Source organism: Dipodomys merriami, unplaced genomic scaffold (genome assembly GCF_024711535.1).
Source record: "Dipodomys merriami isolate MVZ:Mamm:240054 unplaced genomic scaffold, mDipMer1.0.p SCAF_14, whole genome shotgun sequence".
Lineage (NCBI taxonomy): Eukaryota > Metazoa > Chordata > Mammalia > Rodentia > Heteromyidae > Dipodomys > Dipodomys merriami.
This window is the reverse complement of record NW_027202715.1, coordinates 24,884,149-24,892,104: the sequence shown is the minus strand read 5'-3', so window position 1 is coordinate 24,892,104 and position 7,956 is coordinate 24,884,149. Positions and strand designations below refer to the sequence as shown.

General features: G+C 34.2%; 1 long non-coding RNA gene across 1 annotated transcript; it reads right to left on the bottom strand.

Moving 5' to 3' along the window:
- Window positions 1-3,896: 3,896 nt before the first annotated feature.
- Window positions 3,897-6,961, bottom strand: LOC138825764 (uncharacterized). Its single transcript, XR_011371509.1, has 4 exons — window positions 6,656-6,961; window positions 5,831-6,009; window positions 4,436-4,498; window positions 3,897-4,245 (listed from the first exon to the last, which is right to left on the bottom strand). It is a non-coding gene; the product is annotated as an uncharacterized lncRNA (long non-coding RNA).
- Window positions 6,962-7,956: the final 995 nt, after the last annotated feature.

Here is a 7,956-nt window from a genome sequence, read left to right as displayed (position 1 = left end):
AGTAGTCGTTAATCATGTAACTATCAGAAGAAAACTGTACTTAATCTCTATAATCTTCCTTTCTACCATTCATAATTCCAGCTTAATAATGAAGGAAAATAATGAAGGAAAAATTCAGTAGAGGAAGATCTTAAAGTAATCCTGATTTATGGATGATTTTCATCACTGTGGAGGAGGATCAACAATAAAGAAAATATGATACATATCACTCTCCAACGGAGCTTCTGGGGAAATGAGATGACCACATGCAATGTGGCCTATTTGATGGGATTCTAGAATAGAAAAAGGAAATCTAAAGAGCCATGAATAAATACCGAACTCCAATTTAAAATATTTCCATACTGGCTCACTAACTCCACTAAATGTTACCTATTCATGTTAAATCAGTAATAAAAGTAATAATGATAACAATAATAATAATAGGGAAAGTGAGAAAGGGGATGGTACACGAGTGTGTAATACCCACCCAATTTATCTAGAAATCTAAAACTAGTCTAAAAACCGAAAGCCTGTTAAAAGAAGAAACTTTGGTCAAAACAAAACAAAATTAATTAGAAAGAAAGATGCCCAGAGTCATAGTTTGCATTAATGAAATGACCCTCCCTTCTAAATGTCACATGAAAACTTAGAAATAGTCACCTTGCAAACAAGAAGGGAAAAAAAATACCTTCATAGAAGAGACAGTGATAAATAAACCCCATTTAAAGAGGCAATTATAAACTTTACTGAGCCTGATCCTCTTCTTTTCTTAGTTGTTGGAGTAGAATTTGTAACTTTCTGATTGTATTCATACTTCATAAAAAAAAAAAAAAACAAAGTCAGTGGATTTCTTTTAGCACTCAACTCTAAGAATAACATGATAAAATGGTCTATCAGCTCTTAAATGAAGAGACCATCTTTTTATAGAATGGCTCAAGCTGCTTTCAATGAAGCCAATGCCCTCTGGATCTTGCTGCTCATTAAATGAACATTCTTTATATAACATGGAGAGTACAGTGAATCCCTAAATTCCAGCTAGCTATTTGAAATCAGGCTTGGCCATGATCATATCACCTGTCATTACTAACAACAAAAATAAAACACGCTGGATATTGATATCAAAATAAAAATAATCTAAAAGAATTCCCTTATTTTTACCAGTGTTATTTTGCATAAGTACCTTGTCAATACATAGGCATTCAAAAAAAAAAAAAAACAAACAAGCAAACAAAGCCTACTTTCAGCAAGAATAAAGTAACAGTATAGGTTGAGTAGCCCTTACCAAAAGTATTTTGGATTTTGGAAATATTTTAAATTTTAGATTGAGTGCATATATATATGATGAGATATCTTGGGAAAGTACTCAGTCTAGACACAAAATTCATTATATTTTATACATGTCATTTAGGTTGTATGTATATTTAGTCTGAAGATACTATCATGCAATATTTTTAGCATACTTGAATTTTTGACTGTGACTTACCACATAAAGTCAGGTTTATAGAATTTTTTACTTAAGGGCATGTTGGTGCTCAAAATGTGCAATTTTTTATTTCAGATTTTTGAATTAGCAACATTCAACTCATATTTCTCTTCCAGTCCCACACAGAAATTAATCTCCAATGGCCAGTAAGGCATAAGTTTACTTTTCTTTTCCTTTTCAGTATACTATTGAATGCTTTTCTTTCATAAAACCTTGTCAACCTCTTTTTCATCTACAATTAGTCTTTAGGATCCAGATAGAGTTCAAAGTTTGCAGTGAATTTATAGTTGCCAAAAAATTTAAAGAAAGAATATGATGGGCACCAGTGGCTCACGCCTGTAATCCTAGCTACTCAAAAGGCTGAGATCTGAGGATCATGGTTCAAAGCCAGCCCCAGCAGGAAAGTCTGTGAGACTCTTATTTCCAATAAACCACTAGAAAACAGGAAGTGGCAGTTAGCTCAAGCTGCTGAGTGCTCGCCTTGAGCTGAAGAGCTGAGGGACAGCCCCCAGGCCCAGAGTTCAAGCCCCACAACCGACAAAAAAAGAAAAAAGAAAAAGAAAAAGAATAAGATGTCACCTCACTCAATACTTGTTACATCTACTCAGGAAACATAACTAGGTGATTACACAATAGCAATGACTCACAGGATTCAATATGAGGCCAGAGAACCATAGTGTTGACAACCTTAAAAATCATCTCCTTAACCCTTCTGTAAAGAAGAAACTGATGTATGGAAGAGTTAAAAAAAAAAGAACTTTTACCGCACAGATAATTATGACTGTGTTCATTCAATAATTTCTTCTGATAATCAATACTGAATATTTCCTATGTGTGTCCAAATATGAAAACAGAGATAACTATTGCCTAGTGGGATTAGTCCAGGCAGAGATGAATTTTGATCAATTAACACAAATAATATTTTTGAACTACTGCTAAGGAAAGATGTATACCTGCCATGACAGATCATACGGACAAATTTGACCAAATCAAGGGAAGTTCTACTAGAAAGTCATACTTCAAGAGGAATAGACACTGCATAGGCAAAGAGGAGAAGAAAGTGAAAAGAGGTGTGGCTATTGGTGGGGCAACTGTCATTTCTACTGCACTTAGTCACTTCCCTTGGATGACCTAGCATTCTCAGCATTCTTGATTTCCAAATTTAAGTACAACCAGAAAGATAGATAGATAGATAGATAGATAGATAGATAGATAGATAGATAGATCGATAGATAGATAGATAGATAGATAGATAGATAGATAGATAGATAGATAGATAGATAGATAGATAGATAGATAGATAGATAGATAGATCATGTACACACATGCATAGTATAACTTTTCTTCTTTTTCAAAGATTATGCTACTGCTACTGATGGTTATCACTGTGTGGGGGTGTGGCTGAAAGATAATTTCTCTTAGAAGAAGCTAATGCATCCCAACATGCCTACGAAAAATAATTACAACATTTTTGGAGAAAAGTTACTGTACAGTTAGGGTGGTGGATTGGTCCCTTTATTTGTTAAAATGTTTTTGAAATGAATACCTCCATGAAATATCAGAAGTTACGGGCTGCGAATAAACTGAAGACACAAACAAAATAATGAGGCAATGATGCCTTTGCAAAATTGTTCTCTACCAAAAAAGGGAAAGTACATCATAGGATATGATACGTGCTTTGGGAAAGAAAATTGACAAATAGAAAATAAATTCTATGAATCTACACATCTGTTTCTGTGCCACCCATGCTATTTTGGTTTCCGTAGTTCTGTAGTATAAGTTGAAGTTGAGTATGCCAGTACTGCTAGCATTGCTCTTATTGCTTAGAGTCGCTTTGGCTCTTTACAGGTCTTTTATGTGCCCATATAAATCTTGGAATTATTTTTTTCTCTCTGTGTGAAGAATGACATCTACGGGTATGGCGTTGACCCTGAAGATGACTTTTGGAACTTCAGTCATATAGCAATTTGTGCTGGTTAATCTTGATTGTTGACTAAATCTGATTGAGAGATGTCTGGGAAATTAGTAAAACACAATTTTTGATGTGTCTGTGAAGGTGTCTCCAGAGTCTGTTGGCCTGTGGAAATGCTACTTCCCAGGAAAGCCCCACCCTGAATATGAGTAGCACCACCCAATAAGCAGGGGACTCTGATGAGCAAAAAGCAGAAGAAGTCGTCAAGGATAGGTATTCCTGGCCATGAAGAGGTAAACAACTTTGCTCCACCCACCCCTTTCTGCCATGATGTTTCTGCTATAATGCTTCATCAAGGACCAGGAACAATGGAGCCAGACCTCTATGGACAGAAACCTTGAAACAATAAGCCACAGACATCTTTTTACCTCTGAGTTGTTTGGGGCTATTTATTGCAACAGAAACTAATACAAATTTTGTTTTCATAAGAAAGAAATATAGATTGTTTTTAAATGGCTTCAATATTTTTATTCATTCATCAGCTTCCAAAACAACTCATAAGAATCTTTCCTGTCCTCTCTGGGCAGTTAGAGAGTCTTTACAACAGTAAACATAGTAGGTATCATTTCCATTTTGTAAAGCATAGAGAGTTTCTCTTCAATGATTCTCTTTCTGAAGAAATTTCTAATTTAAATTAGATACTCTGGCTGGATCATCCAGAATATAGACACATGATACTTGCAATACTGAGATGTCTTATAGAGCTGGATTCCAGAATGAAGATAAAACCAAGTCCATGAGATCAGCATGTCACATTAACCTATGGAGCTTCAGGTTCATTGATTAGAAGATATATGCAGATGACCTGAAACTTTATGAAAGGAAAGAATGTTGATAAGTTTTTTCTAGAGATGTTCATGACTTAAAAAAAAAACTAAAAAAAAACCTCCCTTACAAAAATGCATGTGAAAGAATATTTCAAATTGGCTTATAATTGAAGCATCAGGTGTGTTCCCCATCAAGAATAAGATAAGTGTGATTTGAGTCAATTGTATAATTACCTGCCTAGACAGACTCACTGGTGGTTGGCTATTTTAACTACTAGTGTTTTATTTTTCCTACAACTGCAAGAAGAAAAAAAAGTAGAAATTAGTAGTATAATTAACTCAAAACTGAAATTATTATTAGTTTAGATTATAAAATTACTTAACTGAAAACTCATAAGATCTTACTCTTAAAAAGTCAGTGAGAAATTCAATGAAAAAAATAGATTGTCTATAAATTAATGATTAGACAATATAATGGAAAAATTCCTATAAGAACAACAAACTTTCCAAATAGGTGAGATGACAATAATAAATGTGCAGTACCTGTCTAAAGAAAAGAATATATACAAAATTCTTCTAAAAATATTTTGCTAAATATGGGATTTAAATATAGCAAATGTGTCATTTTAGTATAATTCCATGGAAAATCCCAGGCAGTATTTTTGTATCTGCTGATGGTGATCTGAGGGTGAGCCCATGGGCGAACGAACAAGAAAGCTGAAGAAAAAGGACAAAGATTTTCCCATTTTAAAAAGTATGAAACTAAAATACTTAGAAATGTGATATTGCTGCAACATAGGAACCAGTCTAACAATGTTTAAATATGCAAACGTTTGTTTTATTGTTGTATTTATTTAGGGTTCTCACCCTAATAAAGTCTCTAGACTTTGGAGTCTTTCATGCTGAGTTTCCTCTCAGCTCTGCTTCTTAATAGGCAACTTACAAAACTATACAGCTTCACTTTGTTCAAATGAGGGTAAAGGTAATCACACTATAGTGTTGCTGAAAGGCTCAACTAAAATAACTACTAAGAACAATGAAAAATATTTAGTATTACCCCTAAATATATAATAAATAGTAATTATCATATAAACCAATGAGAAAGTAACCTGTAAGTTTCTTTTGTATGTTCTTCTCCCATGGTGTTACCCCTGTTTTCACTGTGTTTGATTCTGGTGCCCTGCATCTTGTATATACCTTTTTCTAATTTTTCTAATTTTTTCTAATTTTTTTTCTAATTTTGGGGAGGAGAAGGGAAATAACAAAATGCTAAAACAATGCTATAGAGCAATTATCTGAGGAAAATGTAAGTTATGGAATTATGTTTTATCTACCACATTTTTACAGAATATATCTAGAACCTTAAAATCTAAGATAATATGAGCAAATATTGTTCTTGTGACAGATCTAATGAACTAACATTACAGGAAAAATAAAAGAAAAAAACAAAACAGGCAAAAAATTAATTTTTCTATAGAAAACATTAAAAATTCTCTATGTAAAAAAAGTAACCATAAAAATAAGAGACAACAAGTACTTTCAGCAAGATAGAATTAATGATGTTATATATATAAACAAGTCTACAATCAGCACTAATGGCACCAACTCAACAGAAATATTGCAACTTACCTGAACAAATAATTCATTTATCAAAGAGCAAGTGCAAATTACCAACAACAATTTTTCATCGATTCCTGATTGATTTCATCATTTCTCAATTGGTTTTATCCATGCTTGACTGGTTTCATCAATTCTTGACTTTAAATGTATTGAAAATTAAATTTGGGTATACTTGAGTTCAAAGAAATCTAAAAAGAGAAATGTGGATATCATAGTATTTTGCACACTTATGCAGGAATTGCCTAATATTAAGTTCAATGTTGAACATATTATGCATCTTCTATTTAAACTCTCTGTGTTAAAGAGTACTTTGAATTTTCAGACAAGATGTCAGAAGTGATTTTTGGTGAAATGCAATATGCCACACACTCTTTCTGCCACCCCATGTTCTTCTTTTCCAACATGGCATATGTGGCTTTCACACAATTGATAATTTCCATGTCATAAATATCCATCCGGATGAGCATGAACTAAGAAAATGATGAAACATTCCCCTAGCAAAAATGGAGAGGGGTCTAGTTTTGGTTATTGGTCCTCTTACCACAGCTATGAAGAAGGCTCTGGATCAGATACAGCCTCTCTGCAAGTGCAAAAACAGCTACATCAAAATTGTTCCTAGGAAGGGCCGTGAAGCCAGCCTATTCTAATCAGAAGGTAGAAGTGACTGAGAACTAGAATTTTAATAAACACTCCAATTAATACTTCAGTGTGTGAAAACACACTATCATGGCAGACTACTGGGTTCTTTAGCAAACAATCTCTAATCATCAAAGTCTCTGAAGAAAAAAAATACTGAAAAGCAACCTTACTTTCCCTGTGAGAGTGACCACCCACCTCAACTGTCAAGACTGAGTTCTCAACTCCTCATCGTATTTGAGGTGATATCTCTGTAGATTTGTTCTTTCAATCCTGTGAATCAAATTATTCTCATCTAAGCTGCCAGTCTTCAAAAGTGCTTTCAGAAGGCATATAAATTCAGTCCAACATCCTTATGATTCAGGCATTTAATCATGCCATAAAGTTAATGGGATCCAATTTGAATGTAGACACCTCAACAACTACATAGCATTGAATTCACAGCATTCGTCAAATGTGAATTTTAAAATGAATCATCAGTCTAATGGAAAATTCAGACTAGAACGCTCCCTTCTCATTGGTTACTGTCCCAGTTCTTTGGCTGCCAGGAAAGGACCAGAGCTGTCAACACAACACTGTAACCTAGGCAACCAGCCACACCACTAGAAACTTTTCAGCACTTAAAAAATAAAAGTTATTATTGAAAACTCTTAGGTGTTTTTTTGGTTTGTTTAGACAGCTCGTCATTTCTAATAGTAATGATGCTTAGGGGTTAAACTCTGCCTGTCAATCTACAACTTAACTACCCTTAAACAGCTCACAAATAGGTTACTCTTTGGGTGCCCTAGACTCCATCTGAATGCTATAAAATGTCTTTTTCCATTGGTACCCCATCTTTGGGATAAGATAGATACAAATGTTTCCGTGATATCAATAACGATTATTAAACAGCAGGATCTAAACATGCTCTTGGGCATCTAAACATCCAGATACGGTCTCCACGTTGTTTGGCATCCACTAGTTAAGGACATATGCAGGACTGACTTTGAGCTTTCCTTCCAGATGTTCCCACCAAAGTGAGAACTGTAACTTTAAAACAAAGGAGTTTGTCATTAGTGCAGAGTTAACTATGATGCACTCCTTTGGTAATATCTTTACAAGCTAGTTTTTCTACCTTGAAGAGGGCAGCTTTGCCTGAAACAGATTAGGATCCAAAGAACTGCTGAGATCAACTATGCTTTCTTTTCTTCAAAAATCCATCATCATTGTTAAGTAAAGTAGAAAGTAGACCAAATCCTTTCTTAATTTTTTTCCTTAAAGACAGCTGCTAGAATCCACTCACCTTTAAAAACTTATTTACCTGAAGTAGGAACCATGCATACAAAAGAAGACAGAACTCTCAAAGTGTCTTGTATACTTTTTGAGTTTAATGTGCTGCACTGCAAATTTAATCCACTGAAGTGGTTTTGATGCAAAAGCTCCTCTCAAATTCCTTTTGCACAAAATCTTGATGCATAATGTATAGAGTCTGAAAATGGATTAAACTACATTTGGAGATG